Here is a 7,720-nt window from a genome sequence, read left to right on the forward strand (position 1 = left end):
ATTCAGTATGTAGGCTTTTCAGACTTCTTTCTTTTACTTAGTAATATGCATTTAAGGTTCCTCCATGTCTTTTTGTATCTGGTTTGTTTTTTAATTGACTCGAGGAAAGAAAAAATAAGCAGCCCAAATCTGTTACTTCGCCTAATCTTTCCCACCCCAAGCCAAGCCATTTCCTACACATCTGGATTCAGATATCATATGAGAAAACACGTTCCTCGACACCCATATGAAACTGCAGTCCCTGGCCCTCACTCTTTCCTGGCTTTATTTTTAGCACTTTCTCATACATCTTTACTTTTATTTATTTATATTGTTTAATGTCTGTCTCCATGAGGACAGGAGTTATTGCTATTTTAGTTTTTGTTGTTTTTCCAGCAGTTGAAATAGTGTCTGCCACATAGGGTCCTTGGTAAATATCGCATGAATAAATCAAATGGACACCCCCCCAGAAATATTTATGTGCATTTGTGTGCTTGATTCCATGGCTTACATGTCCCTTGGCTTGAGAGGAAATCAAGAAATTAGGATGGGAAGATGAAGTGAGGAGGTGTAAGGAAGTGGTGGCTGCTCTCAGTTCTTTATCCTATCTACATGCTTGCCATGGTGCCTGACATTTCTCTCTTAGAGATTAATTTAGTTGGGGTTCTTTTCCTCTATTAGAATTTTGATTTTTGTTTTTAAATGTTTAATAGAATGGTTTTGACTGGGTGTGGTGGCTCATGCCTGTAATCCCAGCACATTGGGAGGCCGAGGTGGGTAGATTATCTAAGGTCAGGAGTCCGAGACCAGCCTGGCTGATATGGTGAAACTCCATTTCTACTAAATAAAAATATATATATATGTATATACAAAAATTAGCTGGGCCTGGTGGCAGACACCTGTAATCCCAGCTACTGGGGAGGCTGAGGCACAGGAGAATCACATGAATCCGGGAGGCAGAAGTTGCAGTGAGCCGAGATCATGCCACTGCACTCCAGCCTGGGAGACAGAGCGAGACTATGTCTCAAAAAATAAAATAAAATAAAATAAAATGGCTTTAAATGGTTTTTAAAATTTCTGAATGTTTATTATAATGAGTCAAATTTTAGAGAAACCCAAAGACTATTAAAGAAGAATCTTAAATCTCTTCCCCACCCCCCTCAACTGAACTTAGAGCTGGGCAGCTGGGGCCCCTGCCCTGAGCCCTCTGCATTAGAAGGCCAAGCCTTACCCATGGAACAGGAGTCTTCAGGGTCAAGAAGATATGCCCATCTGCAGTCAGTGACTCTCCTTCTAGATCACATTCCAGGTGCCCAGGATGCTAGAAGTCCCTGTCCTCCTGGCCTCAAGCCCTCTTCCAAGACCAAAGTGGGCCTCCTACTGGGTCTGTCCTCCCAATGGCAGACTGACTCAGGATGAGTGCACCCCTAGACCCCAGGAGCATTTGTATGGAGTGAATGAACTGGGGCAAGCAGTGCGGGATGCCAACAACTGTATGCACAAGGTCTCCTCAGGTACACAAGGGACTAGAGTAAAAGGCAGGGGAGACAGGGTCCAAGTTTCCATTTGATTTTTTGCCTTGGGCGCACCACCTGCCTCACAATGTTGAGACCAGGCCAGCCTTCCCGACTATAAGTCCATCCTCCTGAGGTGACAATGGTAATGGTTTTGGTATGTAACCTCTGCACCCTTCTATATGGGTTCATAAACATGTAGAAATATAAACACATATGGAAGGGGTTTTCTCTCCGATCACTTATTTATGAAAATGGTATCCTAATACACAATATAACATACATCATGATTCTCTCCAGTGTACATGTAGATCCACTGCCTTCTTTTTATAATGTGCCACAGAATGAATGCATGTTTCCTCATGATGGGATATTCAGTGTTTCTCCTCCCACCCAGCTTCCCACCTTAAAAAACGCTGAAATAATCTTCATACCTCCAGTCTTATGTCCTGGTGCTTTTATTTTGTTGGCTATAACTTGGATTCCTAGAAATAGGATTAGTGGTTCAGTTGAAGAATATAACATTTATTTTATAGACGCATCCAAACTACTTTGGTAAATACAGCAATCCATACCCCCACTGGCAATGGATAACATGCCCTTTTCACCAAACCTCCCCACTTTGGATACTATAAATTGTTTTAAATTTTGAACATTGGCTAGGTAGAAACTGATGTCTGGTTAATTTCACTTCTGTTTCGCTGACTGCAGTGAGGCTCAGCAACTTTTCGTGTACTCTAGCCATTTGTATTTCCTCTTCTATAAATTGCCTATTGTTAGCCTTTGCGCATTTTGCTGTTGAGATGTTAGCTTTCTCGTATCAAATTGTAAATATTTATTAATTAATAAACTTCTGTAGTTATAAGATTATCAACTTTTTTCCTGGCATTTATCAAATTTAAGGTATATTCTCATGTAGATAGTTCTCATTTTTGGGGGGTAGTCAAATCTGCAATCTTTTTTCTTTTTAAATGTTTCCTGGGTCTCCTAGCTTATTTAACAAAGAATCTCTACCTATCCTCCTAAATGTTATCCTACTCTTCTTATTATCATGTGCTTCTGTCCTCACTTCATAATAGAGCCCATTCAGGAAACAAAGGAGTCCACAGAAAAGAGAGAGTCCCTGAATTCTGTAATTCTGTATGCTTAGGTCTTTTCTTCTGCTCTGTCCATCATTAAGACTAAAATTTCTTTCTTTTTTTTTTTTTTTTCTTTTTTTGTTGTTGTTGAGACAGGATCTTGCTCTGTCATCCAGACTGGAATGCAGTGGTGGGATCTCAGCTCACTGCAACCTCCACCTCCTAGGTTCAGGTGATTCTCATGCCTCAGCCTCCCAAATAACTGGGATTACAGGCATGTGCCACTACGCCCGGCTAAATTTTGCATTCTTAGTAGCGATGGAGTTTTGCCATGTTGGCCAGGCTGGTCCCAAACTCCTGGCTTCGTGTGATCTGCCCACCTTGGCCTCCCAAAAATGCTGGAATTACAGGCATGAGCCATGGCACCCAGCCATAAGACTAAAATTTCTTGTCTCCTAACAACCTCTTCTTAAAATGTAAGCAATCCTGCAAAAGTAACACCTCAATACTCATCAGCAAATTAGGTTGGAATTTATGAGAGCTTCCAAGGCAGACATGTTGGGAAAGATAAAAGGCAAAAAACAGAAAGAAGGGGGAAGAAAGCAAAGGTGTGAGGGTTCTCTGCACTCACATGTTCATGCACACAGCAGGACTAAATTGAGTGTCTCCTCCACATAAGTGGGGCCTATGGAGAAAAAAGACTCAAGGGACAACATGGTCCCTGTCACCCAGGGGTTTATTGTTAGAGGGGAAATGAACACTACCGTCCAAGGTGGAATATACAAGGTATGGACAAGGGCAGAGAAGATCACTTCTGGCTGGGTGATCAGGGAAGAATTCAAAGAAGTGAGCATGTGGCTGAGTGGAAGGATCGTTTGAGCCCAAGAGTTAGAGGCCACTGTGTGCTATGATCGTGCCACTGCACTCTACCCTGGGCAACACAGTGAGACTTGTCTCAAAAAAAAAAAAAAAAAAAGAGTGAATATTTATTTATTTATTTATCTATTTTTGAGACAGGGTCTCACTCTGTTGCCAGGCTGGAGTGCAGTGGCTCAATCTCGGCTCACTGCAACCTCCTGGGTTTAAGCAAGTCTCCTGCCTCAGCCTCCCTAGTAGCTGGGATTACAGGTGCGGGACATCACACCCAGCTAATTTTTGTATTTTTAGTAGAGATGGGGTTTCACCATGTTGGCCAGGTTAGGGAGTGAATTTTAGATGAGGTTTCAAGAATGGCTAAGATTTCAACAGGCAGAGGAAGACTTTCAGAGAAAATAGCATGAGCAAGGACACAAAAGTGGGAGGGGGCAGGGCATTCTGGGGTAAGCAGCTTATCCAGACAAACAAAAGATGCTGGTAGAAGAGCCATGAGAGATCTGCTGGAAAGGTCCTTGAGTCCAGACCTCAGGAGGCAGAGCAATGGGGAACAAAGTGGCCTGCTTGGCCTCTGTGCTGGAGCTGGCCCTGAAAACAGCAGGGGTACATCCCAGGATCCCCACTTCCCCGATTTCAGAATCACCTGAAGCATCTTAAAAATAAAGACTGGGCGCGGTGGCTCACGCCTGTAATCCCAGCACTTTGGGAGGCCAAGACGGGCAGATCACGAGGTCAAGAGATCGAGACCATCCTGGCCAACATGCTGAAATCCTGCCTCCACTAAAAATACTAATATTAGCTGGGCGTGGTGGCGGGCACCTGTAGTCCCAGCTACTCGGGAGGCTGAGGCAGGACAATCCTTTGAACCTTGGAGGTAGAGCTTGCAGTGAGCGGAGATCACGCCGTTGCACTCCAGCCTGGCGACAGAGCGAGGCTCCATCTCAAAAAAAAAAAAAAAAAAAAAAAAAAAAAAAAAAAAAATTCATTACACTCAGTGTGTCCCGACTCAAACCTATTAAATCTAAATGCCTCAGTAATTTTGATGATATGCCGGCTGGAAACTTCTACTTCTGGCTAAATCTGCCCCCAAGGAAGTGTCATCATATTTGTAGGATTCCTTAGAAATTATGTGTCCCTCCACTTCCTCTAGTCTGGTTTCCCTATGAAAACGCAGTGGGGTTGGTAGCAAAGACCAGGTAGCTTCATTATCTCGGCTTTTTCCCTGGTAACCGCGCCCGGATTCTCCGCAGGTGTTTACTTTGTGTGAGTTAACTGGCTCTGGTGTAAAGCACGTGACCTGGGTCTAAGCCAATCAGCATCTCATAAGCCCCCTGCCATGACTGGTTCAGGGATAGGCCCTTGGTCCAATCAGAGACCATGAAATGCAACGAGGCTTTGCCTAGAAATGCTGAGCCAAACATCTTCACTTTTTATGCAGTGTTTGAAGCCAGGAGCCCCTCTTCTTGAGATCCATTGGCAACCATCTTGCGAAGGAAGAGCCCGTTGTGTAGGAAGCAGATGCTAGAGAAAACGAGACAACAGGGCTGGGTTTTATCATTTGAGATTTGAGTAAAGTCATACCGAAAGCCACACCCCAGTCTACCCTGGAAAGCTTGATTACAACGGCCAGTAAATTCCCTTTTCTTTTATTTATTTATTTTTTTAAAGAAATTAGGGGTCTTACTCTGTTTCCCAGGCTACTCTCGAACTCCTGGCCTGAAGCCCCCTGTCTCTGCCTCCCAAAGTGCTGGGATTACAGGCGTGAGCTACTGTGCTTGAATAAATTACCTTTTTGATTAAGCCTGTTTAGATTAGGTTTCTTGTCAACCTGCAACTGAAAGAATTATCACTAATACAAGGTACAAAGTCCTGAAAGGTAAGCTCTTTGAAGCACAAGAAAAGCAGGAACCCTCAGTCTTCTTTATAAAGGAGATGTCCTCATGAGAGAGACACGGGCCACTGGCAACTTGAATTAATCTGGAATAATCATAAGCTTCTAGAAACGGCAAAGAAAATGGTTGATTTGCTTGGCCAAAGGACTCTCCTGATGATGTAATAATTTCATCTCCTTGCTTCCTTGGCTATATTGAAGATTTGATGAAGCATTAAAATGGTACATTGTAAAAAATCTTTATATTAGGTAAGCATAAAGTGTTCTGCAAAATCAGGAAGAATTGTGCTGGTTTGGTGATTGCTGAGTCATAAAAGTAAAACATAAAAAAATAAAGTTTGTCATAAACAGCACTATAAAGGATTTAGTGAACCTAACATGAATATAAATTACCAAAAGTACAGATAGTACACAGGGAAAAAGTAAGGTTACTAGTGTATTTTAGTAAAGGAGTCAGTAAATTCATATAAGATACAAGCTGGAATGGCCCACAAAATAACTTCCGGGAAGAAAGTTTAAAAATAATGAGAAAAAAGTTAAAATAACGATTGATTGCATTTGGGGGAGAAGAGGGAAGTCTTAAAAAAAAAAAAAAAAAAGTAACTTGCAGCCCTTTCTTGCTGTTTTTCATTTATGCATCTGTACCAGGCAGCTGATCAGAAGGACCCATTTTATCTGCCACCACGTGTTTTTGGACAGTGTGGTCAGTTTGGGATGTAACTTTGGTAGGTCATACTCAGTTGCCCTTACTTTATCACAAAGGGACAATTGTCTGATTTCTATCCTAGCTGGTGGAGGGATTGCTTTCTTGTTTTACCCATATTGTATATATATTTTATTTCAGAATAGATAGATGGGAGAGAGCGTTTAAAATTCATGTAAGTACTCATTTTAGAGATGAGAAAACAGATCTAAAGAATGATAATCAACGTGTTGCACCTTCCTCAGTACAGTAGTCCATTAGTATACATGGGGAATTGGTTCCAGGACCCCCACATATGCCCCAAATCTGCAGACACTCAAGTCCCACAGTCAACCCTGCAGAACCTGAGTATATGAAAAGTCAACCCTCCTTATACGTGGGTTTAGCATTCCACCAATACTGTATTTTCCATCTACCTTTGGTTGAAAAAAGTTCACATAAGTGGACCCCTGCAGTTCAAACTGCTGTTGTTCAAGAATCAACCGTAAAATGTTACTGGAGAACAACCATGCCCATTTCTTTATGTATTGTCTGTGACTGCTTACATGCTACAAAGGCAGAATTGTAGTAGTTTCAACAGAGACTGTATACAGCCTGCAAAGCCAAAAATATTTACTGTGTGGCCCATTACAGAAAAAGTTTTTAAATCCCTGCTCTAGAACTCAAGTCTCCCAATTCTATGATGAATTTACTTCATTTCACCCAGTATTTACAACACCTGCTGTGAGCTGGGCCTTCCAAATGGGTAAGACAGCCCCAGTACCCACACTCCTGGAGCTCCGCTGGTATTCTTTCTACTATGCCACTAGCCTTCTCAGTTAACAATGGGAAGTGGAAAACTCGAAGTTCATTTATTTAGCAAATAGTATTAAGCACCACCATATCCCAGGCACTGTTCCAGGCTTGGGAAATCCATCCACAAGCCATAAACATATAAATCCCTGTCTTGGTCAGGCGCGGTGCCTCTCACCTGTAATCCCAGCACTTTGGGAGGCCCAGGAGGGTGGATCACCTGAGGTAAGGAGTTTGAGACCCTGTCTCTACTAAAAATACAAAAACTAACCAGACGTAGTGGTGCACACCTGTAATCCCAGCTATTCAGGAGGCTGAGGCCGGAGAATTGTTTGAACCTGGGAGGCAGAGGTTGTAGTCAGCTGAGAGAGCACCATTGCACTCCAGCCTGGGCAACAAGAGCAAAATTTTGTCTCAATAAATAAATAAATAAAATGAATCCCTGTTTTCATGGGCTACACATTCCAGTGAGAAGAGACATAGACAGTATTTGTAATTTCTATCCCTTAGATAAAGAACTGCCCAAGGTGCCAGCTAATAAGGACAGAGCTGGAATTAGAGCCCAGGGCTAACTGACTAACATAGAGGTGTTTCCAAAAGATGCTTTTGCCTCTATACAGAAGAGCATGTTGTTTTTGTGGATCTCTCTCCTTCAATTCAAGATCTTGATCTGTCAGGAGAGCTGGGCCAACCCATCAGGTGGCAGGCAGGGGTCCATGGGGATGAAGGGATGGAAAAATTCACTCCTGACCTCCCTCTCAAGGTTTGGCCTCTCATGCACCAAATTCCTAAGCACAGAACCGGGAAGTAAGATCCTCAGCCCCTTCCTACAGGACAGTCCTGCAGGTCCATCAGTGTATTTGATTGTTTAAATGAACATCTGTCTAGG

This window comes from Papio anubis, chromosome 6 (assembly GCF_008728515.1).
Source record: "Papio anubis isolate 15944 chromosome 6, Panubis1.0, whole genome shotgun sequence".
Lineage (NCBI taxonomy): Eukaryota > Metazoa > Chordata > Mammalia > Primates > Cercopithecidae > Papio > Papio anubis.